Source organism: Pelodiscus sinensis, unplaced genomic scaffold, assembly GCF_049634645.1.
Source record: "Pelodiscus sinensis isolate JC-2024 unplaced genomic scaffold, ASM4963464v1 ctg35, whole genome shotgun sequence".
In the NCBI taxonomy this organism is placed as follows: Eukaryota; Metazoa; Chordata; order Testudines; family Trionychidae; genus Pelodiscus; species Pelodiscus sinensis.
The window spans coordinates 6,843,838-6,867,512 of NW_027465908.1; the positions used below are offsets into that span (position 1 = coordinate 6,843,838).

Here is a 23,675-nt window from a genome sequence, read left to right on the forward strand (position 1 = left end):
CAAGCCACTTGAGCCAAGACTTATTTGTGGGTTGGTTCTGAGCCCTGCTTGTGGTATTTTCCCAGGCGAATGCCACGTTACTTCTCACCCTCTTTCATTAAGAGTTTCTTTTCTACATTCAGACTCTGTGCTGGCGAGTGGGGAAGCATCGCCTCCCCGAGGTACTCGGACGGGGGGGTGGATTTCCCAGGCTGCTGGGTGGGGGCTCAAGCCAGTTTTGTGTGAGATGAATGAAGAGAAACCCCTAGACATCGAACCCAGCCCTGGCTGCTGCCAGCACTACCTGGCAGAAGAGTTACACTAGCAGGGGGTGTGACCAAAGCACAGGCCTCGCTATGAGCAGGCTTAGAACTTTTTCAGGGAAACCCTATTGGATTTCTAGTCCAACACCTTGACCATTCAGACATCACAGATGTGAAGACAGCAAAGCCCCAGGGCCAGGGGAACTGGCAGATAATCCCAATGCCCAGGCGTGATGTCACCAGCCACACAAAATTCACCCAGCAAACCGGGCTCTTAGAGCAGGAGAAGTTTGGGGTCTCGTTGCTGGGCCGTGGGGTGAAGCATCAAACCAGCCCCCTGCTGTGGGGCCTGTGAGTGTTGCTGAATGTTTGCCCCTGGAAACGGGAAACAAAAGGTCTGGGAGCCACACAGAGACCCTGCTGGGCTGAAGTCCCAACGACTCCACTTTGTCTTTGCCTGCGGGCTTGTCTGTCTGCAGCCTGGAAACCTCCTGGCTCCTCAGACCACTGGTCTGGATGGAGCGTTACAGAAGTCGGAATAATGGAATTGCTGAGTAGACGCTCCCATTGTTATTGCAGTGTAATGGCCGTTATGCCCAAGGAACGCTGCTGTGTAGATGCAGCCTGAGAGAAATGCTGAGCAAGGGCTCCTGCAATGTCAGGGGAGTCATTGAAATGAGGTCACTTCTCTAGATATAAAAAGGAAGCCATGTCAGGAGTGGGATTTGAACCCACGTCTCCATTCAGAGACCAGAACACCCCACTGAGGGAACAATAGCACCTTGCATCTGGTGCCTTAGTCCACTCAGCCATCCTGACAACTGTGCGAAGCTTTTCAAGCGCAGTTTTCTTACATGTGTGAGTTGCTCAGGGAGGCGGCGGGAGCACCTCTCTTTCCCCACCTAACAGCCGCTCTACAGCACAGCTGGGTTTATCCCCACTCACCCTCATCTACCGTTGTGAGGTGTTTTAGGGAGCTGACAGGAAACAGAAGAGGGGAAAACTCTGGCTGGCAGAACCGAGGCCTGGGATTGTCCTGTGCCAGGGAATCTGTGTCAGTGCCCTTGGGGATCCTGAGCATCCTGAGCAGGGTTGGTACTTGGGGGTGGGGCCGGGGGCTGTTCTGAAAGGCTGCAGGCGCCGTTAGACCCTTTTCTCCTTCCCTGTCTCACCCCAGCGCTGAGCAACACTCAGTGTCGGTCTGAGCATCCGTCCTGCTCTGGGACGTGTCTCTGTGGCAGGAACCTGCCCGGGCGGCTCTCGCAGTGAGGCCCCTCCCTGGCAGCACCGAGCAGTGAGAGCTGAGTGAAGGGGAGGCAGGACCAGGGGGAGAAGGCTCCATGACTGTGTGAGAGGGAGGCTCTGCCCTGGCCAGTGGGGAATCGTTGCCTCTCCGAGGGGCCCAGGCCTGGTGGGTCATTTCCCCAGGTTACTGAGTGGGGGCTGGAGCCAGTTCTGGGTTGTCTCCTTCAACAACCAAACTGAACCAATGGATCTTGTGCCGACCTGACACTGCGCTGGGCTAGTGCTGTGTGTGCCACAGAGCTTCCTGCAGGGCTGCCCCCATGGGAGAGGGGAGGGACAGTTTGAGTCACCCAGCTCTGCCCCTTCTGAAGGGCTTGTGAAAATGGCAGGTGCTGTCTTGGCAGTGAGGGAGAGGTGGGAAAGGGGCCCTGAGTGAACCTCTTGGGTCACAGCTGCTGTAACAATGAGGTAAGATGAATGCCTTGGCAGATGTCAGGTGAAAACTGAGGCTGGTTTCCCTGACTGGTAATTGAACCCAGGCCTCAGCAGTGAAAGTGCTGAATCCTAACCACTAGACCATCAGGGACACATAAACAAGGCTCTTTCCTTACCTACACTAGCCTTTCACAGGCCACTTTCTGTCCCCTTCAGGACACGGGTCCATTTTCCATTGCCCAGAGGGGACGAGAACAGAAACCAAACAGAACATCAAAGCAGCCAGACTGGGCCATGCCAGTTGCCCAACTAGCCCAGAATCCTGTCTCACAACAGCAGCCAATTTCATTGCCCAGTGGGAATCCTCAGGACAGACATTTGTTAAGTGATCCCTCCCGTCACCCATTCCCAGCTTCTAGAATACACCAGCTAGGGACACCTGCCCTGTCCATGCTGGTTAAGTGCCATTCATTGTGGCCACCAGGGCTTCCAAAGTTGAGTAGCTCTGCATTACGGGTTCTTATTAATGTCAAGAACCTCAAGCAATGTAAAGCCAGAGTGTGATGGAACTGGAAAGGAAAATATTTCCACTAGAAGGAAATTTTCTAAGGAGGCACATGGATTTGAACCAAGGACCACTTGATCTGCAGTCAAACACTCTACCACTGAGCTACACCCCCACAGAAAATGGGGCAATGTTGGGAACTGGACAAGGAACAAGAGACAAGAGGCTTTTGTGTAACTCACATCCCAGGTGCCACCCTTGGGCTTGGTCTCCACACTGAGCAGGCGGGTGGCAGGGGTCTGATGCTGTCACAGCTGCAAGGCAAGTCACCCACCTGGCCCCTGAGCTCCATGTGGGCAGCAGCCAGACAGTGTGAGTGGAACAGAGGGTCGTGGGGGGCGGGGATTTGTATATTTTAGGAAGGGTCCTGAGTCCTGGCTCCCAGCCACGCACCTTGGCAGAAAGACCAGCGGCCCCTGCACAAAGTGCATTGTGGGAATAAGAGTTAGGGCAGCAGGAAAGGGGCCGGCCCCTCAGCACCAGCGAGCCGGTGGGAGAAGACGGGAGTGAATCCTGCTACCTCTCACTTGCAAAGGCAGCACTTTTCCAATGCAGCTAATTCTGCCCCACCTGCAACCTGTCTCCAGTGCTCCTGCCACTGTCTGGCCCAGGAGGGCTGGTGTCCAGCAGCTCTCTGCCCCAGCATAGCTAGTTTTGGGGGAGAGCAAGTAGGAAGTGGGGGCCGGGGCGGGGGGGGGGGCTACTGGAGCCACTTAGGCCCCGGCTGGCAAAAAGAAAAATCAGAAATTTCTCTCCTCTTTGGAGAATGTGGGTATCGATCCCACTACCTTTCACATGCAAAGCGAGCGCTCTACCACTTGAGCTAATTCCCCTGCTCCAGCTACAGTGGCCTTCTTGGAAGCTCTTCCCTTCTCGACAGAGACGTCGGCCTTCTAGGTCAGTTAGTCGTGGGAAAGGAGAAGGCTCCAGAAAGGCCTCAAGGGCAACTCTCAAGGAGACTCCCTGCAGCAAAGCCATGGGGGGGGGGGGTCTCTGAGATGGCCCCTGCCCTGCAGCCTGTCCCACCTGGCCACTGTCATGGACTCTCTGTGAGGTCATCACCTCCCAGCCTCCTTTAGCCAATAAGCTGAGGGGCTGCAAAAGGCCCTTGTGATGTCACTGCCACACCCACCCCTGCCCTCCAGGGCTAATGTCCTGCCCCAGGCAGCCCCTTTGCCTGGCTGAGCTGCTCCCAGGGGTGAAAGTGACACATTTCTTACAGGGCCTGCTCTATTGGGCACCACCTCTTGGGCTGGGCAGGAGGGAGGGGGAGGCTCAAGGCAGGAAGTGGGGGGAGGGGTTGTGATAGGACAGTACCTGTAAGAAATTAAAATGTGGAGTGTGGGAGGCTCAAGGCAGGGATTTGGGGAGTGTGTGAGAGTGGGGGGGGGCTCAGGGCAGGGGTGAGGATGTGGGAGGGTAGAGAAGTCAGGGCACAGGATCTGGGATATGGGGGAGGCTTGGGGCTGGGACTGTGTGTTTGTGTGGAGGGGATCCCTCTGCTCTGTGCTCCCTGAGGCCCTTTAACACACATGGACTGACCTGGGCGCAGGCCAATGAGGGGGGTTTCAGTGAAGCTACATGTAAATGGATCCCTCTAGCAATCCCTGCCAGCCACACGCACAGGGGGAGGGACTTTAGCCAAGGAAGCAGAAGCAGCCACTCTGAGGGAGGTTTAGAAGCAAAGATGGGCTGCTGCAAGGATGGATGAGGGGATGTCACAGGGCACGAGCATGACAAGGGGAGCAGAGAGGGCCCTGCTGCACCGAGAGACATGCCAAAGCCTGGGATTGAGCCAGGGACCTTTAAATGTTTCATCTAAGGCTCCGCACACTGAGCTGCCAACAAACCCGTCTGGCTCATTATTAACTGTCCAGGGTGTTTGGCAGCCGTGTCACAGCCTGAGTGTTGCTCAGCACTAGTAGGAGACAGGGAGGGACAAAATGGTCCTTTCAGAACAACCCCCAGCCCTAACCCCAAGGACCAGCCCTTCCCTCCACCCTTATTGGGGTCTGCTGGGAATTGCCTGGATGTCAGCCCACCCCAGTGTCAGCCTAAGGACTGACTGGTCTGTAAAAGCTGCATCCTGGAAATTAGGAAGCAGCTAAAGTGACTCTGGTGGGACTTGAACCCACAATCTTTGAATGTCTAGCTGGACTCACATTAACCACTACAGCTTCCAAGTCCAACATGCTTTCCATTGCACCCCAGAGCCTCATGGGCTGGTGAGTTTGATATCTCCACTCTCTGCTTTGCAGCATGGCAATTGCTGGGGGGTCTGTCTCTTTTGGGAGAGGAGGTAGGAAGAGGGCCACTGAAATTAAAGGATAGAGCTGTAATTGGAGAATGTGGGCATCAATCCCACTGCCTCTCGCATGCTAAGCAATCGCTCTACCACTTGAGCTAATTCCCCTGCTGGCAAAAGGCTTTGCTGCCTCACCCACCTTGTTCCAGAGCCCACAACATCCCTGCGAGTCTACTTGTGAGACTCACACCTGTGGGCCGGCTAGCTTGGAGGTTTAGGACGTGGTGCTCATATCACACTGACACGTCTTAAGAGCAAGCCCCTTATTTCAAGCTATAACAGGCTCGCTATTCCGACGTCCCTGCATGGGGATGTATTTCGAAGTGCTGTGTAGCCAGCCCCAAATTACAAAATAAGCTATTTCAAAATACAGGCAGTCCCCGAGTTACGCGGATCCGACTTATGTCGGAACCGCAGTTACGAACGGGGCCCTTCCTCTCCCTGGTCTCCAGCAGACCAGGGAGAGGAAGCAAAGCGGCGGAACACGCGGCCAGCTGACAGCCCAGATGCGTCTGTGTCTCCCCCTCCCCCCCCGGTAACACAATCAGGACTTTTCCCTTGAAAGAACAAACTCTCTGGTTTTTATGTGGGGAATGTAGAACTGGGGAGGGGCTGGGGAAAGACCCTGGGAGGGGGAGGAGGCTGGGAGGAAGGGCTAAGCCTGGCACCTTCCTCTGGTGGTCCCACTGCCTCATGTCAGGGGCCTCAGCAGCGCTGGGGGGTGGCTCCAGGGGGAGAAGCTGGTTCAGGGGAACTTGAGCTGCTGGGCCACTGAAGCAGGCCCCCAGCAGCAGCCTCTGTGCAGGGCTCACACGCTCCAGGCCTCCCGGTCATATTGAGTCTCCCCGTGTGGCTTGGGCTCCAGAGCCTGCCCCCCAGCTGGTGCCTTGAGGTAGCCACTGCAGCAGCAGGAATTTGGGCATCAGGTCCCCTGCTTTTGGGGACAGGAAGCCAGGCTCAGGCCCTTTTAGCCACTGGGGCTGTGCAGGCTGGAGCCTCCCCCTACCAGATCTCTGCCCTGCTTCCTGCAAAGTTCACATTTTTGCTTTGTTTTGCTTTCCTGTCCATAGCAGGCAGCTAAAGGAAGGGAAGTCACCAAACCAAACACCCCTGTGGCCAGCATGGGACTTGAACCCACAACCTTGGCATTATTAGCACCACACTCTAACCAGCTGAGCTAGCTGGCCTACAAAAAAGTATGTCACCAGTGGCCCTTTCAAGAGAGGCGCCTCAGGCAGCTGCAGGGACGTCTCTGCAGCTGCCAAGGTCTCTTCTCTGACAGGGCCACAGGGCCACTAGCGACTCGCTGTGACGTGGGCTGGCTAGTCCAGCTGGTTTGAGGGTTGGTCAAGGTGGCTGGTGGCCGGCAGACCCAGGACAAAGAGGCAGCCGGAATCTCTTGCTGCCAGCAACTTGCCTCCCAGTTTCTTCCCTGCCAGCTGCAGCCGCAGCCCCTTTTGGCCACTGGATCAGCCCGGAAAGGGAGGCAGGAAAGGGGCCTCAGTCTGCAGGTTTCCGAGTCCTGAGCACTGCCCATGACACCAACCACCCCTCACTCAGCTGGGCCAAACTGGTGCCCAGTTCATGCCCACTGGGACCTGCTTTACTTGGTTTCTTTCCACCCAGAGCCCCCTTCTTCTTCTGGGCTGTGAGGAACATCCCTGGGATACTCTCATATCCCAGCACAGGGCCATCTCTCCAGTGACAGGAGACGGGGCTGGGCTTCTGACCTGCTCCACCGACACCTCCCGTCAGTCTGCTCCATCACTCAGGGCATGCCAGGGAGCTGAGCGATTGTGCCCTTGAGTGGCATTCTCAGCCAGCCAATCAGCTTTGTGAGCAGTTCATGGAGGCAGGGCAAAGAGCTCTCTTGTTAGGCCAGCACGGAAGCAGCCAAGGCCCCACCCCCAGGGTGAGCCGCTGCCTCTCCCCCTGTGTAGCCCGCACTTTCCCAGTGGGGCAACTCTGCTCCCTGGGGCCTGTCTCTACCGCTTCTGTCACCGCCAGGCAATGGGAGTGCGAGTGGACTCCCCACGGGGCCCACAGTGAGAGACAGGGGGCTGGCGGCTCAGGGAGGGGCGGTCCCAGGAGGCAGAGGGCACCTGTGACTCTCGGCTGGCAGCTGACACTCTGCTCCTTGCTTCCCTCCCGCTGCTTCACCTCCCAGGGCTTCTTTCTCCTTCCCTGTCCATAGCAGGCAGCTACACAAAGGCAGGTCACCAAACCAGACAGCCCTGTGGCCAGCATGGGGCTTGCACCCACGACCTGGGCGTTATCAGCATCAAGCTCTAAACAGCTGAGCCAGCAGCCCACGAGGGGCCCTTTGGGAAAGACCCCACAGGCAGCTGCAGGGACGTCTCTGCCGCTGCCACGAGCTCGTCTCTGATGGGGCCACGGGCGACTCACTGAGATGTGGGCTGGCTAGTGCAGAAGTCAGAGGAGCAGGAGCCTGGGTGGGTTCAGGGGGGCCTTGAGCAGGAGCAGGTTCAGGGGAGGGGCTGCTGGGCCACTGAAGCAGGTGACCAGGTGGTTGGCAGCAGCTCTGTGGGCTGGGCACAGGGTCCCAGTCTCCTGGACATACAGAGCCTCAGGGCAGTCACTGCAGCAGCAGGAATTTGGGCATCAGGTGACCCCACTGGGGACAATGGAGGGAAGAGGAGAGTTTTGCCTACTCTTGGAGAAAGCAGGCCAGGTCAAGGCCATTTTAGCCCCTGGGTCTGTGCAGGCTGGAGCCTCCTCCTACCAGTTCTCTGGCCTGAGTCCTGCAAAGCTCTCAGCCTTTTGCCTGTTTCTGCTTCTCTGTCCATAGCAGGCAGCTAAAGTGTGTGGTTGGCAGGGACAGAAGTAGTCACCACAGCAAACTGTGTGGCCAACATGGGGCTTGAACCCATGACCTTGGTGTTATTAGCACCATGCTCTAGCCAACTGAGCTAGCCGGCCTTCAGGAGCTGAGTTTACAAATGGCCCTTTCAGAAAGGCACCTCCAGCAGCTGCAGGGATGTCTCTGAAGCTGCCAATGGCTCTTCTCTGACAGGGTCACTAGTGACTCACTGTGACGTGGGCTCATTACCCCAGCTGGTTTGAGGTTTGGTCAAGGTGGCTGGCAGCCGGCATGGTGCACTGAGACCCAGGGCAAAGAGGTCGTCAGAATCACTTGCTGCCAGCACCTTGCCTCCCAGCTTCTTCCCTGTCAGCAGCAGCCGCAGCCCCTTTCAGCCAGTGGGTCAGCCTGTGAAGAGAGGCAGGAATGGGGCCAAGTAGCGAGTCAGGCTGAGGGGGGCAGGCAAAGCTCATCTTGCCTTGCAGGGCCACTGGCAACAGCTTCTCTCTTGTGCGCTGCTGCTGAGGAGAAAAACACCCTGAGAGGGACCAGAAAGACCCATTTAAAAGATTGTTTGGGGGGGGGGCACCTGTTAGCACCAGGGGGGCAAGAGTCAGAGCCTGGTAGCTCCTGGGGACCACACCAGAGACCACAAGGGTAAGCAGCAAGCTCCAGGCAGGTTAAGTTTTAGGGCCCAGCCCATCTCAGCCAGGCAGACCATAGCATCAGACTGAGCTCCAGGGGGCATCGGACACAAAACTCTCTCTCTAGGGACTCTGTAGACAAGGAGCCCAAAGCTCATAAAGCAGGAGGGTTTTGCAGCAACCAGCCCAACCCCAGCAAGTCTCACTGAGATTTGAACTCAGCTCACAGGATTCAGAGTCTGAGTGCTGCCCCTTACACCATGGAACCTACAGGAGCCAGCAGTGACTCAATTACGCTGAACTGGAGCCTCAGCTCATGCCCACTGGGACCAGCTTTGCTTGTTTTCCTTCCGCCCAGAGCCCCCTTCTTCTCCTGGGCTGCAAGGAGCCTCCCTGGGACGCCCTGAGACAGGCACAGGGCTCTGCCTCCCCATAACCAGCCCCACCCAACCCAACCGGCTTTGGAAGAACAAAGGGAGGGGGGCCTAGGAACACTGCTCCCTTCTTACACACTTCAAAAAGTCCATTTGTACACAGGCCAAGGCCGTGTGGCCTAAAAGATAAAGCATCTGACTTTGGGTTGGATGACTACAGGGTTTGAGTCCCTTTACAGTTGTGTTGACTGTGCTTGTGGGTTCTGGTATCTCGTGCTTGGAAAGGTTCTTTGTAACGATATGTATCCATTGGAAGGCCTCTAGCTATTCAGCAAATCTAACCTTTACCATTCTGCAGAGAGGCAGCAATTAACTGTAAAGCCTGGGCTCACATTCCATCCAAATAGCATTACAATAGGGTCACAGTAGGCTGTGAGAAGGGGCTTGGATCCTAAGGACACCCACTGTCACCAAGTAAGAAACAGATCTCAGGATGGGTAGAGAAAACTTAGTTAACAGCATTTTGTCTGGCAAAAAACTGCTTATCAGTGTTTGTGCAATTGGCATTCTATGATTATTGTCCTCACTTACTTATTGTTTGTCTGTGTGATCACTGTCTGGTTTGTAGCTGTTTCTGTCTGCTGTATCATTAACGTTGCTGGGGGAAAATCAACAAAGGTGGTGCAGTATGATTGGTTAGGTAAATCATAATAGTATATTATCTTTGGTTAGTAACATTAAACTAAAATAATTGGTTAAGCAGGACTCAATTTTCACTCTATAAACTGGGGTCCAAGAAGGAGACCAGGGAGAAGAAGGAAAAGGGGAAAAGAGAAGAGGAAGAAGGAGGAAAAGAGAAAAGAAGGGAGAAGACCAAGAAGGAGGAGAGAAGCCCTGGAAGCAGAACTCACCTCCAAAGCAGCCTCAGACCAGAGCAGCCAGGACTCCTCTGCATGATTGTTGAAATGGTTTGCTGTGTGAATTCTGACAGGTGACGTCAGGCCTGGACACTGGAATTAGTTACCAGTTTCCCTGAGCTGTTAAGTCTCAGAGCTGTGATGGCCGAGTGGTTAAGGTGTTGGATTAGAAATCCAATAGGGTTCCCCTGCTCACAGTGAGGCCTGTGTTTTGGTCACACCCCTTCCTAGGCCAACAAGGTACCCAAACTCTGAGACCCCGGAGAAGAACCTGCCAGTCCCATCAGAAGGGACACCTGGGCTATGTCTACACTCACAGCTTCTTCCATGAGTAATATGCAAATGAAGCTAAGTTTGGAATATTACTGAGCCTCATTTGCATAGCTAATGAGCCACCACTTTTTTCAGAAGAGACTCTTGCACAAGAAGGAGCCTCTACACTGCCTCTTATTGCACAAGAAAAACCCTCCTGCGCAATGCGATTACACCTATTAACTTTCACTAAACACCATTATCAGACTACCCGGTGCACATTCCTACCTTCCTTTGTGCACACACCATACCTGGGGCTCTAATTACTGGCCACCTGCCTTTCACACAGATCATTGATCCTTGTGACTTTCAGGTACATTCTCATGGCAGCTGTTTAAACATAATGTGCTTCTATTGCATGATCAGCACCAGTCTCCGGTTGTGTCTACCCTGTGAGTTTTCTCAGCAAAAGATGTGCTAATGAGCAGGGCTTGCCAAGCAGCGGGGAGCTCTGCTCGCCAGCCACGCGGTTTCGCATGGTTCTGCGCTCTGCGCACGCGCAGATCATTCTGCGCATGTGCAGATCGCTCTGCTCCAGCTCTTCCGGGATGTAATTACTTACATCCATGGGCGAGTAGATTCCATTATTTGCAGAGCCCTGGTAATGAGGGTCTCATTTACATGAGTCATGATCTCATTTGCATATTTTCTGACAAACTGGTTTTGTGCTGGGGTTGTGCAAAAACAAGCAGCATGGAAGATTTCTGTTTGTGCAAAACCCCCTTTTTCTGCAAGATCAGGATACCTCTTTTGGGAGCATAAGAATCTTGTGGAAAAAGAGAAATTTGTGCAAAAAAAATGTTCACACTGCTTGTTTTTGCACAGCAATCCCATTGGCAGAAAATATGCAAATGAGATTGTGACTCATGCAATCGAGTCCCTCATTAACATATTTTTTACAGAGAAAACTTCTAGTGTAGCTGTAGTCTCTATGAGCCTCACTAAATCAAATCCCTAGGGCACCTCCTGCTCTTTGCTACTATCCTACTCCCACTGTGAGGGCACCACCAAGTTCAACTGAAGGTAAAACCAACTCCAGATACATGTTGAAGAATGGTGGGAAGAAAAGACCCATTGACCTGGCAACAAGGCACCACTGGGAGTTGAACCCAGGATCTCCTACTTACTAGGCAGGTGCTTTAGCCAACTAAGCCATGGTGCCCTCCTTGGAAGCAGCCCTAAAACTGTTCTACTTTATGGTGCCAGACCCCCCCTTCCCATCCCAAAGTGCAGCCGTTCCCCATTCCCCTCCAGCTCTTGCCATGACTCAAGGCCTGCGCAGCCCAAGACATTTGATTGGCAGCTGGAACCCAAAACCTTTTTGTCAATTGTAGCAGCAGGCCCCAAAGGGACAGACCCAAGGCAGCCGCCTGGTCCTAAGGCCGGGCCTGCAGCCAGGGGGAGGGAGAAGAATCTCCCCTTTCAGCTGGAGTTGAATCAGCCACCTAAGGTCACTTGCCGAGCACCCGCTACAGGCCTCTGCTCTGCCAGCTGAGCTATGGAAGGTGCCTGGGGCAGGCTGCTTTGCCCAGGTGGCTCTTGGACGAGTGTCAGGGCAAGAGCCCCCCGAAGGGGACGGCCTCCCAGGGGAGGGGCAGGAGAACCCAGCAGCACAGGGGTGTCACAGGCGCTTCACCCGCAGAAGGACCCTTGAGTGATCCCGGCAGAAACGCCGCGTCTCGCTCCCTGCAGCTCCCCTTGCTGCCCTGGCAGGCGCTGCCCCTTCTCCCACCGGCCTGGGCCTGGCCTCCCTCCCCCGCCCGGCACCACAGAAAGCCCCTTGGCGTGAGCCTGGGCAAGCTTAGGCCCTGGGCTCTGGGGCCAGCCCCGTTGTGGGTCAGAGCCCCCTGGCCACAATGCTACTCCAGGGGGCCTGGTTCCAGGGCCTCCTAATCCCAGGCCTGGGGGGCTGGAGGCCTTTGCCCTGGAGCCTCAGAGCTCCCCCAGTGCCACCTGCCAGGAGGGGGAATCTCCCGCAGGGCTGGTGCGATGTAGGAACCTCTCCCAGGGCAGTGCCCCAGCCCAGTCCCTGCCCCTTGCGGGGGCAGGTAAGAGAGACCCCCCTCCCCCAGAGAGCAGCCCCCCCCTGGGCTGTGGGAGGAGAATCTGGCCCAGGGCTGTTCCCAGCAGAGGGGGTTTGATCCCAGCCTGGGTCCAGGGAAACTGCTCCCAGCACGTGCGAGGTTGGGGGAGCGAGCAGATCAGCGTTTGCCGATATCTACACTTATTTGCATAATGTGTATGCAGATATGCAGGGCTCGGCAGTTAGGGCAATCTGCCCGTGGTGAGTAGACTTTAGCCCGGTGCGGCGCTCAGTGCAGTCTGTGCATGCGCAGTGTGCGATTCTGCGCGGCTGGCGAGCGGGGTTCGCAGCCCCTTGGCAAGCCCTGCAGACATGGAGCTGTAATGCTACTGGTCTGGCAAAAGTTTGTGAATGGGTTTGGCTGTCCATGCTGTAAAAACAAAGGCTGGAAATATTGGCTTGATCCATGGGGGGCTGGCCCAATGCAAGGTGGGGAAAATACTGGGTGAAAGTCTGCGTGTGTGGGGGGGGGGGGGATTTTTCCCACCAGGACTTTGTCCCTCGGAATCCCCGCAGAGGTTGGGTTTTGTCTTGTTTGGTTTCCCTTTTCCCTGCTTCCCTCCTCACTGGCACGGAGGGGGCGGCTCTCTCAGCCTCTCAGTGGGAAGCCCTGGCACAGAGATGGGATGGGCAGATGCTCTGAGAGGCAGTCCCTGGGCTGTTTGGAGAGAGAACTTTCCCCCTTCTGGATTACTTCATTCCACTAGGGTGGCCGAGTGGTTAAGGTGTTGGACTTAAAATCTAATAGATGTTTGTCTGGGTGGGTTCAAACCCTACTCCAGGTAGATACTTGATTTGGAGAAACAGTAATGTGGGTGGGATTTTGTCCTGCTGTTAGGAGGGGGACTGGATTTCAGCTCCAAAGGTCCCTTTGGCGATGTCTGCAGGGGCAGTTTCTTGTGCAAGAAACATCCATGCTGCCATGTGTGAGCTGTGCTTCTGAGCAAGAGCATCCATGGCAGTGCTGATACTCTCTTGTGCAAGAAACCCCTGTCCTGTGTCCACACTGCGTCCACCCTGCCTTGGGGCACAGCTGCTGTAACAGTAAGGTAAGATGAATTAATAGACACATAGTTTTCTAAGTGTTGTGTGAAAACATTCCCCATGAGGAGAAAGTGAATGCACATGAGGGTGGGTGTGCAGCGAGCAGGGCCCTCCTAAGACTATACTTTCAGGGATCGTTTCTATAGTCGGTAACTAGAAAAATGCAGCTGAAAGTGGTTGGTCTCGCTAACCATGAGGATGAATGACAATGTTTTCTTCTGAACATGAAACAAGCAGACAGTGTTGCTTTAATGTTATTGCTGTCTGCTATTGATGATTGTTCCTTTTTTCCTGTTGGAAAGCTGGAGGAAGAGAGCACAGGCTGAGTGGTTGGTTACTGTCAAAAAGTTCAAAATTAGTTTTGAAGTAGAGAGAAGGAGGGATTTCCCTTTATCATCCTGTCCTGGCTTTTCTTGAGTTCCTGGTTTTACTTCTACTGCTCTGGTCCTGATCCTGGGCTATGTGGACATTGACACGATCTTGCACAAAAGTGGCTGCTTTTTTTGTGCAAAAGCGCATCTAGAGTGGCACGGACACTTTTCCGCAAATGCTTTTAACGGAAAACTTTTCTGTTAAAAGCATTTGCGGAAAATCATGCCAGTCTAGATGAGGCCTAGGGGTGCGTCCTACAGCTCAAAATAAGTGATGCAAATTATGTAGCTTATTTCGAGTCAATTTTGAAATAACTTATTTTGTAATTCGGTGCTGACTACACAGCGCTTATTTCAAAATAAATCGCAATTCCAAAACGCCCCTCCCTCCTTGTGCCATGAGGTTTACAGGGACGTCGGAATAGCGAGCCCGTTATGGTTTGAAATAAGGGGCTTGCTCTTAAGACGCATCTGTGTGATATGAGCACCACGTCCTAAATCTTCGAGCTAGCCGGCCCACGGGTGTCAGTCTCACAAGTGGCCCTTTCAGAAAGGAGCCTTGGGCAGCCACAGGGATGTTGTGGGCTCTGGAACAAGGTAGGTGGGGCAGGAGAAGCTTTTGCAAGCAGGGGAATTAGCTCAAGTGGTAGAGCGCTCGCTTAGCATGCGAGAGGTAGTGGGATCAATGCCCACATTCTCCAACTGCAGCTTAGTTCTCACCCCTTACTTTCAGTGGCCCTGTTCTCCTGAAAAAGAAAGACTTGGGTCTCCTTTCTTTCCACCCAGCAATTGCCATGCTGCAGAGATAGCAAGACTACCACTCTGTGGTGCAATAGAAAGCCTGTTGGACTCTTAAGCTAAGGTGGCTAATATAAACCAAGCTGATCATTCAAAAGTTATAGGTTCAAATCCCACCAGAGTCATTTTAGGTGCTCACTGATTCCCAGGGCTCAGCTTTTACAGAGCAGGCAATCCTTAGGCTCACACCGGAGTGGGCTTGAGTCCAGACAGTTCCCAGTAGATCCCAACGGGGGTGGAGGGAAGGGCTTGTACTTGGGGTTGGGCTGGGGGTTGTTCTGAAAGGCTGCAGGTGCCATTAGATGCTTTTGTCCCTCCCTGTCTCCTACCAGCACTGACCAACACTCAGGCTGTGTCTACACCTCACTGTTCTTCTGAAAAAAGCTACGCAAATTGCAAACCCCAATTTGCGTAGCTTTTTCTGCTTCTTTTTTTCAGAAGAGGCTTTTCCAACATTTGGCCTGTCTACACTGGGCCAAATGTCAGAAAAAAAACAACCTTTTTTTTTGGAACATCTCTTCATAAAATTCAGAAGAGCAGATGTGTTCTCTGGACTAAAGGGTTGTGTTTACGGAAAAGGGTGCCAGTGTAGACGTAGCCCAGGAGATTTTGATTGGCTGCCAGGTGCTCCACATGCTAATCAGGAGGCGTGTTTCTGTAAACAGGGACATGGAGCATATTCTAATATGCAGATTTCTAAACCTGGTGGAGCGTGTTTGAATGGGACAAGCACTTTGCTGAGATTATTTCTGTTCTTTAGTTTTCTAAGTGTTGTGTGAAAACATTCCTCATGAGGAGAAAGTGAATGCACACAAGTGTGGGTGTGTAGGGACGGGGTAGCTAATAAGACTGTACTTTCAGGGATCATTTCTATAGTTGGTAACTAGAGAAATGCAGCTGAAAGTGGTTGGTCTTGCTAGCCATGAGGATGAGTGACAGTGTTCTTTTCTGAGCATGAAGCAAGCAGACAGTGTTGTTTTAGTGTAATTGCTGTCTGTTGTTGATGATTGTTCTTTCTTTCCTGTTGGGAAGCTGGAGGAAGAGAGCACAGGCTGAGTGGTTAGCTACTGTCAAAAAGTTCAAAATTAGTTTTGCAGTAGAGAGGAATGGGGATTTCACTTTATTGTTTTGTCTTGATTTTTGTTTAATTCCTGGATTTACTTGTAGGCTACATCTACACTTGTATGACTTTGTGCAAATATTTTTAACGCAAGAATTTTTCCATTAAAGCATTTGTACAGGAGAGCATCTATACTGGCATATGCTTTTGCGCAAAAGCATTCGTGCCAGTATTGATGCTCTCTTGTTTAAGAAAGATTCGATGGCCATTTTAGCCATTGGGCTTTGTTGCGCAAGAAATTAACATTGCTGTCTACACTGGCCCTCTTGCGCAAGAATACTTGACAAGAGGGCTTATCCGTGAGTGGGCGCGTCAGAGTGTTTGCGCAAGAACCACTGATTTTGTACATTACAAACTCAGTGTTCTTGCGCAAATACTCGCGGCCAGTGTAGACGGGCGGCAAGATTTTGCACAAAATCTTGCCAATGTAGACATAGCCGAACTGCTCTGGTCCTGATCCTGATGTTTTCATGCTGTTCTCTCACCTGCTGCTGGGTCTTTTACCATGTGCTTCTCGCACTGGATTTAGCCAGCCCCTTGGATCTGCCTTATGCCTTGTCCCCCATCTGTTCCCTAGTGGCCCTGCGGGAGGCAGAGACTAGCTGTAGCCCAGTGTTAATTATCCCTTGGGTTAGTGTCTTTCTCCCACAACGTGTAGCTAAGATATTTGTTAGTAACTGGCAGGCGCCGCGGGGGCTCACCCCCGAACAGAGACACACGACCTCAATATTGGGGCACAAGACAAAACTCACCTGCTCCTGGAACAGGAACACTGACGAGCAGTGAGGCCCCTCCCTGGCAGCACCGAGCAGTGAGAGCTGAGTTGTGGGGGAGAGGTAAAAACAGGGGGAGAAGGCTCCAGGACTGTGTGAGAGGGAGGCTCTGCCCTGGCCAGTGGGGAATCGTTGCCTCTCCGAGGGGCCCAGGCCTGGTGGGTCATTTCCCCAGGTTACTAAATGGGGGCTGGCGCCAGTTCTGTGTTGTCTCCTTCAACAACCAAACTGAACCAATGGACTAGTGCTGTGTGTGCCACAGAGCTTCCTCCAGTGCTGCCCACATGGCAGAGGGGAGGGGAAGTTTGAGTGACCCAGCTCTGCCCCTTCTGAAAAGGGTAAGCGTTGTCTTAGCAGTGCCAGAGAAGCGGGAAGGAGCCTGATGTAACCTCTTGCGTCACAGCTGCTGTCACATGTGACACTGAGGTGAGAAAAGAGACAAGGCAGTTGTCACAGGAAACTGCAGGCTGGTTTCCCTGACTGGGAATCAAACCCAGGCCACAGCAGTGAGAGTGCTGGATCCTAACCACTAGACCATCAGGAACACAAGAAACATACCTCTTTGCTCACCTACACTAGCCTTTCACTGGCCATTTTCTGTCCACTTCAGGATGGGGGTGGCAGGTCCATTCTCCCTTGCCCAGAGGCGACAAGAACAGAAACCAAACAGAACATCAAAACAGCCAGACTGAGTCATGTGAGTTGTCCAACTAACCCAGGATCCTGTCTCATGACAGCAGCCGATTTCATTGTCCCGAGGGAATCCTCAGGACAGACAGTTATTAAGTGATCCCTCCTGGTGCCCATTTCCAGCTTCTAGAATACACCAGCTACGGACACCTGCCCTGTGCATCCTGGTTAAATGCCATTGTTTGACCTTTCCTGCATTAAATATTCCAGTTCTGTTTTGGACCTTCTTGTAGATTTCACCTTCACAACATCCTCTGGCAAGGAGTTCCACTGGGCGCAAAAATGTTTCCTTTTGGTTTATTTTTAACTTGGTTTCTGGGCTCCCTGAGGCCCTTTCACACACAAGGGCTTTCTCTGCAGCGCGCTGGGGGGAGAAACCCCTGAGCCAGTGACACGGACTGACCTGGGCGCAGGCCAACAAGGGGGGTTTCAGTGAAGCTACATGTAAATGGATCCATCTAGTAACCACTGCCAGCCACACACACAAGGGAGGGGACTTTAGCCAAGAAAGCAAGGACTCTGAGGGAGGGTTGGAAGTGAAGGGGATTAATCAGATGGACGGGAGTTTCCAGTGCTGGGCTGTGGCTAAGATGGATGCAGGGATGTCACAGGGCACTAGCACGGCAAGGGGACCAGAGAGGCCCTGCTGCACTGAGAGACATGGCAAAGCCTGGGATTGAACCAGGGACCTTTAAATATTTCATCTTAGGCTCCCCACACTGAGCTACCCATAAACCCCTCTAGCTGGTTATTAACTGTCCGGGATGTCTGGCAGCCGTGTCACTAACATGATGCCGTCGTGCCCGGCCCAGGAAGGCGCGACTGGTGTTTCCTGCCACCTGCAGTTTGACTGGCTCCTCCCCCCATTCCTGCCTTAGCTCCCGGGCTGACCTGGCAGCTGAAGTGGTCGGGGACCCAGCAGCCTGCCCCCTCTGGTGCCCTCACTCCTCACCCGCAGCCCCTGCTGCCTGCCTGGGTCCCTGTGCTGTGTCAGACGCTCAATGAACCCTCCTGTTTCACACGGGCTGGGAGTGGCTCTGGGCGAGGGCACAGGGCTGTGTCATTCCCTATGGGAGCGGGAGGCCCCTGGAGCCCAGAGCGAGTGGACTCCCCAAGGGGCCCACGGTGAGAGACAGGGGGCTGGCGGCTCAGGGAGGGGTGGTCCCAGGAGGCAGAGGGCACCTGTGACTCTCGGCTGGCAGCTGACACTCTGCTCCTCGCTTCCCTCCCGCTGCTTCACCTCTCAGGGTGCCCCCGCCTGCCCTGTGCTGAGAGCCAGGCCCAAGCAGCAAAGAGGCAGCGGGAACTTCTTGACGCCAGGGTCTCACCCCCCATCTTCTTCCTGCCATTGGCAGCTGCAGCCCCTTTTGGCCCGTGGGTCAGCCCGGGAAGGGAAGCAGGAAATGGTGCAAAGTAGCGAGTCAGGCTGACGGGGGCAGGCAAAGCTGGAAACAGCTTCTCTTTTGTCCACTGCTGAAGAGAAAAACATTCTGGCTACATCTAGATTGCATCCCTTTTTCGTAAAAGGGATGCAAATTAGGCATATCGCAATTGGTAATGAAGTGGGGATTTAAATCTCCCCCACTTCATTAGCATAAAAATGGCTGCTGCTTTTTTTCGGCATGGAGCTTTACCGGAAAAAAGCGCCAGTCTAGACGCGGATCTTTCGGAAAATAAAGCCTTTTCTGAAAGATCCCTTATTCCTCTTAACATTGTTTGTTGCACTGCAGATCTACTGGTCCTTGGTTCAGTCCCAAGCTTTGTTAGTCCCTGCGGCTGAGCCCTTGTTTGGAGAGCCTGGCTGTGCCCCCTGCAAGGTCCTTGCCTGCCCTGCTGCTCCACCTAGCGGCCATGGAGGCCTGCCTCAGCCAGGGGAGGGAAAAGAAGCTCCCCTTAGAGCTGGAGTCAAACCAGCCAAGCAGGGACACATGGGCTATGTCTCCCCTGCCCCCCTTCTTGTGCAAAAAAAATTGCAAATGAGGCAGAGTGTGGAATATTGCTGGGTTTTTGCACACACAGGAGCTGTGTAGATGGCTCCTTTTTGCTAAAAAGCCTCTTGGGCAAAAACGGAGCCTCATTAATTATGGCAATGAAGCACAGCGATATTGCACGCTTTGCCTTAGCTGCATATTTTTTTGCACAAGCAGGGGCAGTGTAGACATAGCCTTGCTGAGCAACTGCTCCAGGCCTCTGCTCTGTAAGCTGAGGTATGGAGGGGCCTTTTGGGGCTGCTGCTTTGTCCCCGTGTCTCTGTCCACAAGGGCAGGAACAGAATCCTGGAATCACCTTCTGCCCAGACTCACCCCCTTGGGAACAGCTGGTTGTAGAGGTGAGGACAGAGGGTCGGTGCCGCCTGCCAGTAGCTCCTGGGGTGGGTGGCAGGGTGAGAACGCTGCAGCAGAGCGTCGTGTGTTGGTATCACACGTGACATCACAATGCCCTGACACACCTGGCCAGACACCCCCTCCTGGAGCAGCAGCAGGCTGGGAGGGCTGAGCCCTGGTGAGCTGGGATGGAACAGGCTGTCAAGCCGCTTTGGCTCCTGCCATCTGCTGCAACATGGCACCAAATTATGGAAAAAACTTGTTCTCTGGACACGGCCCTTCTGTCTCATAGAAAGAGTCTCCACTGCGTAGTCTCCGAAACGAGCAGAAGGGGATCTACCAGGGATGGGGAGGGTGTGGAGAGCATATCAGGGGTTAACTAGCATTGTTGCCCTAGAAAGGGGTGTGGCCAAAACACAGGCCTCACTGTGAGCAGGATTTGAACCTGCACAGGGAAACCCTATTGGATTTCAAGTCCAACGCCTTAACCACTCAGCCACCACAGCTGTAAGCCATGCTGTACCCCACAGCCCAGGAAACTGGTAACTAATCCCAGTGCCCAGGCCTGACGGCACCTGCCCCACATAATTCACACAGCAAACCTGGCTCTCAGAGCACAGGGGAAGTTTGGGGGCTCGTTGCTGGGCCATGGGGTGAAGCATCAAACCAGCCCCCTCCTGCGGGGCCAATGAGTGATGCAGAATCTGGGCCTCCTGCATCTGGGCAACAGCAAACAAAAGGTCCGGGGGGGGGGGGGGGGGGGGGGGCACATAGTCTCTCCCGTCGGTGGGGGCGGACTGTTAGTCTGTAGCTGTGACAGGTGAAAAACCAACAAATGGTCCTAGAATGAGAGAATCCTGCCTTGTGTCCGTGTTTGCTGTCCCAGAGAGCAGCCCTATGGCTAAGCTGGCCCAGGTACCTGCCAGGTCCGGGGGAGGTGAGGGAGGCAGCCCCCAGTGGTGCCTGGCCAATGTCTCTGCTCTTCCCACCATCCCTCCTTACGTAGCTGGAGTCGGCTTCCTGCAGTTGAGCTTGGCCATGTCCTCACAGCAAGACCAAAGGCAGCAAAGAGCAGATTTCTGGCCCCTAGTCAGGTGCTCTCTGGTCTTACTTGGACTCACTAAATCGAACTCCAGAAGGTTGACCACAGCCCTTCCTCCCCAGCTGAGTGTGGTTCTTGTTCTCATAGACTCATAGACTCATAGACTTTAAGGTCAGAAGGGACCATTATGATCATCTAGTCTGACCCCCTGCACAGTGCAGGCCACAGAATCTCACCCACCCCTCTTAGAATAATCCTCTCACCTATGTCTCAGATATTGAAGCCTTCAAATACTTTGAAGGCCCCAACATGCAGAGAGTCCTTCAGCTGTGATCTGTGCCCAATGCTACAGAGGAAGGCGAAAAACCTCCAGGGCCTCTGCCAATCTACCCTGGAGGAAAATTCCTTCCTGACCCCAAATATGGCGATCAGCTAAACCCTGAGCATGTGGGTAAGACTCACCAGCCAGACACCCAGAAAGTTCCCTATAATGAATGGTCAATTAGTTACCAAGATCATGTTATTTCATCCAACCATCCCCTTATCATAGAATCATAGAACTGGAAGAGACCTCAGAAGGTCGTCAAGTCCAGCCCTCCGCTCTAGGCAGGACCAATCCCATCTAAATCAACCTGGCCAAGGTTTTGTCAAGCCGAGACTTAAACACCTCTAGGGATGGAGACTCCACTACGTCCCTAGGTAACCCATTCCAATGCTTCACTACCCTCCTAGTAAAATAGTTTTTCCTAATATCCAATCTGGACCTCTCCCACCACAACTTGAGACCATTGCTCCTTGTTCTGCCATCTGTCACCACTGAGAACAGCCTCTCTCCATCCTCTTTGGAACCTCCCTTCAGGAAGTTGAAGGCTGCTATCAAGTCCCCCCTTACTCTTCGCTTCTGCAGACTAAACAGACCCAAGTCCCTCAGCCTCTCCTCATAGGTCATATGCTCCAGCCCCCTAATCATTTTGGTTGCCCTCCGCTGGACCCTCTCCAATGCGTCCGCATCCTTTTTGTAGTGGGGGGCCCAGAACTGGAAACAATACTCCAGATGTGGCCTCACCAAAGCCGAATAAAGGGGAATAATGACATCTCTGGATCTGCTGGCAATGCTCCTCTTAATGCATCCTAATATGCTATTAGCCTTCTTGGCTACAAGGGCACACTGTTGACTCATCTCCAGCTTCTCATCCACTGTAACCCCCAGGTCCTTTTCTGCAGAACTACTACTTAACCGGTGGGTCCCCAGCCTGTAACTATGCTTGGGATTCTTCCGTCCCAAGTGCAGGACTCTACACTTGTCTTTGTTGAATCTCATGAGATTTCTAGTGGCCCAATCCTCCAATTTGTCTAAGTCATTCTGGACCCTATCTCTGCCCTTAAGCGTATCTACCTCTCCCCCTAGCTTAGTGTCATCTGCAAACTTGCTGAGGGTGCAATCTATCCCCTCATCCAGGTCATTAATAAAGATATTGAACAAAACTGGTCCTAGAACCGAACCTTGGGGTACTCCACTAGAAACCGACCGCCATCCTGACATCGAGCCATTGATCACTACCCGCTGGGCCCGGCCTTCTAGCCATCTTTCTATCCATCTTACCGTCCATTTATCCAATCCGCATTCCCTTAACTTGCTGGCAAGAATATTGTGGGAGACCGTATCAAAAGCCTTGCTAAAGTCAAGGTATATCACATCCACTGACTTCCCCATGTCCACTGAGCCAGTTACCTCATCATAGAAGCTAATCAGATTGGTCAAGCACGACTTGCCCTTTGTGAATCCATGCTGACTATTCCTGATCACTTTCCTCTCATTCAAGTGTCTCAAAATGGATTCCTTTAGGATCCCTTCCATGATTTTTCCAGGAACCGAGGTAAGACTGACCGGCCTATAGTTCCCTGGATCGTCCTTCTTCCCTTTTTTGAAGATGGGAACTACATTTGCCTTTTTCCAATCATCCGGGATTTCGCCCGATCTCCACGACTTTTCAAAGATAATGGCCAAAGGCTCCTCAATGACATTTGCCAACTCCTTCAGTACCCTTGGGTGCATTAAGTCTGGACCCATGGATTTATGTACGTTTAGCTTTTCTAAATAGTTCCTAACCTGTTCTTTACCCACCAAGGGCTGTCCATCTTCTTCCCATCTTGCGTCGCTTAGCACAGAAGTCCAGGAGCCGACCTTGTCCGTGAATACAGAGGCAAAGAAAGCATTGAGTACTTCAGCTTTCCCCACATCCTCTGTCACTAGGTTACCTCTTTCATCCATTAGGGACTGCACACCCTCTCTGATCACCTTCTTCTTGTTGACATGCCTGTAGAAACCTTTCTTGTTATCCTTTACATCCTTAGCTAGTCGCAACTCCATTTGCGCTTTCGCCTTCCTGATAACCCCCCGGCATTCTCGAACTATACATTTAAACTCCTCCCTAGTCATTTGTCCAAGTTTCCACTTTCTGTAAGCTTCCTTTTTGTGCTTAAGTACACCAAGGATTTCCCCTGTAAGCCAATCCGGTCTCCTACCAGGTTTGCCTCTCTTGCTACGCATCGGGATGGTTTCTTTCTGTGCCTTCAATAAGGCTTCTTTAAAATACTGCCAGCTGTCCTGGACTCCTTTCCCCTTCATGTTAACATCCCAGGGGATTCTTTCCATCAGATCTCTGAGGGAGTCAAAATCTGCTTTTTTGAAGTCCAAGGTATGTATTTTACTACTCTCTTTCCTTCCTTTGATCAGGATCCTGAAATCTACCATCTCATGATCACTGCTTCCCAGGTTGTCACCCACCTCTACGTCCCCTATTAGTTCCTCCCTGTTTGTGAGGAGAAGGTCAAGCTGTGCACGGCCCCTGGTCGGATCCTTCAGCACTTGTACCAAGAAGTTATCCCCAACATTCTCCAAAAACTTCCAGGATTGCCTGTGTACTGCCGTATTGGTTTCCCAACAGATGTCAGGGTGATTAAAGTCCCCCATGAGAACCAGGGTCTGCGATCTGGAAGCTTCGCTCAGTTGTCCGAAGAAAGCCTCATCTACCTCATCCACCTGGTTCGGTGGCCTGTAGCAGACACCAACCACAACATCACTGCTGTTTGCTCCTTTAATCCTGACCCATAGACTTTCAACAAGTTTTTCTCCCTCTTTATACTGGAGTTCAGAGCAATCATAGTGCTCTCTTACATATAGTGCAACTCCTCCTCCTTTTCTCCCCTGCCTATTCTTCCTGAACAATCTATACCCTTCCATGACAGCGCTCCAGTCATGCGAGTCATCCCACCAAGTCTCTGTTATCCCAATTAAATCATATTTCTTGGTCTGGGCCAGGGCCTCCAGTTCTTCCTGCTTGTTGCCCAGGCTTCTCGCATTAGCGTACAAACACTTCAGGTAACCAGTTGATTGCACTATCTTCTCCATTCGAAACTGGGGTCCTCCTTTCTCGCTCCTTGCTCTCTGCATTTCTTCCCGGTATCTGACTTTCCCACTCCCTTCAGGGTTTTGGTCACCGTACCCCGACGAACCTAGTTTAAAGCCCTCCTCACTAGGTTCGCAAGCCTGCCCGCGAAGATGCTCCT

At 53.0% G+C, this 23,675-nt stretch overlaps 10 non-coding genes across 10 annotated transcripts; 3 read left to right on the forward strand and 7 right to left on the reverse strand.

Moving 5' to 3' along the window:
• Nucleotides 1-2,001: 2,001 nt before the first annotated feature.
• Nucleotides 2,002-2,073, reverse strand: TRNAE-UUC (transfer RNA glutamic acid (anticodon UUC)). The gene has a single exon. It is a non-coding gene; the product is annotated as a tRNA-Glu (tRNA).
• Nucleotides 2,074-2,530: 457 nt separating this feature from the next.
• Nucleotides 2,531-2,602, reverse strand: TRNAC-GCA (transfer RNA cysteine (anticodon GCA)). Its single transcript has one exon. It is a non-coding gene; the product is annotated as a tRNA-Cys (tRNA).
• Nucleotides 2,603-5,905: 3,303 nt separating this feature from the next.
• Nucleotides 5,906-5,979, reverse strand: TRNAI-AAU (transfer RNA isoleucine (anticodon AAU)). The gene has a single exon. It is a non-coding gene; the product is annotated as a tRNA-Ile (tRNA).
• Nucleotides 5,980-7,658: 1,679 nt separating this feature from the next.
• On the reverse strand, nucleotides 7,659-7,732 carry TRNAI-AAU (transfer RNA isoleucine (anticodon AAU)). Its single transcript has one exon. It is a non-coding gene; the product is annotated as a tRNA-Ile (tRNA).
• Nucleotides 7,733-10,948: 3,216 nt separating this feature from the next.
• TRNAT-AGU (transfer RNA threonine (anticodon AGU)) lies at nucleotides 10,949-11,022 on the reverse strand. Its single transcript has one exon. It is a non-coding gene; the product is annotated as a tRNA-Thr (tRNA).
• Nucleotides 11,023-13,102: 2,080 nt separating this feature from the next.
• Nucleotides 13,103-13,318, forward strand: LOC142824513 (small nucleolar RNA U3). Its single transcript, XR_012899372.1, has one exon. It is a non-coding gene; the product is annotated as a small nucleolar RNA U3 (small nucleolar RNA).
• Nucleotides 13,319-13,986: 668 nt separating this feature from the next.
• TRNAA-AGC (transfer RNA alanine (anticodon AGC)) lies at nucleotides 13,987-14,059 on the forward strand. The gene has a single exon. It is a non-coding gene; the product is annotated as a tRNA-Ala (tRNA).
• A 942-nt stretch (nucleotides 14,060-15,001) lies between these two features.
• On the forward strand, nucleotides 15,002-15,217 carry LOC112544844 (small nucleolar RNA U3). Its single transcript, XR_003088167.2, has one exon. It is a non-coding gene; the product is annotated as a small nucleolar RNA U3 (small nucleolar RNA).
• A 1,304-nt stretch (nucleotides 15,218-16,521) lies between these two features.
• Nucleotides 16,522-16,593, reverse strand: TRNAE-CUC (transfer RNA glutamic acid (anticodon CUC)). Its single transcript has one exon. It is a non-coding gene; the product is annotated as a tRNA-Glu (tRNA).
• Nucleotides 16,594-19,487: 2,894 nt separating this feature from the next.
• On the reverse strand, nucleotides 19,488-19,569 carry TRNAS-AGA (transfer RNA serine (anticodon AGA)). The gene has a single exon. It is a non-coding gene; the product is annotated as a tRNA-Ser (tRNA).
• Between the last annotated feature and the right edge of the window lie 4,106 nt (nucleotides 19,570-23,675).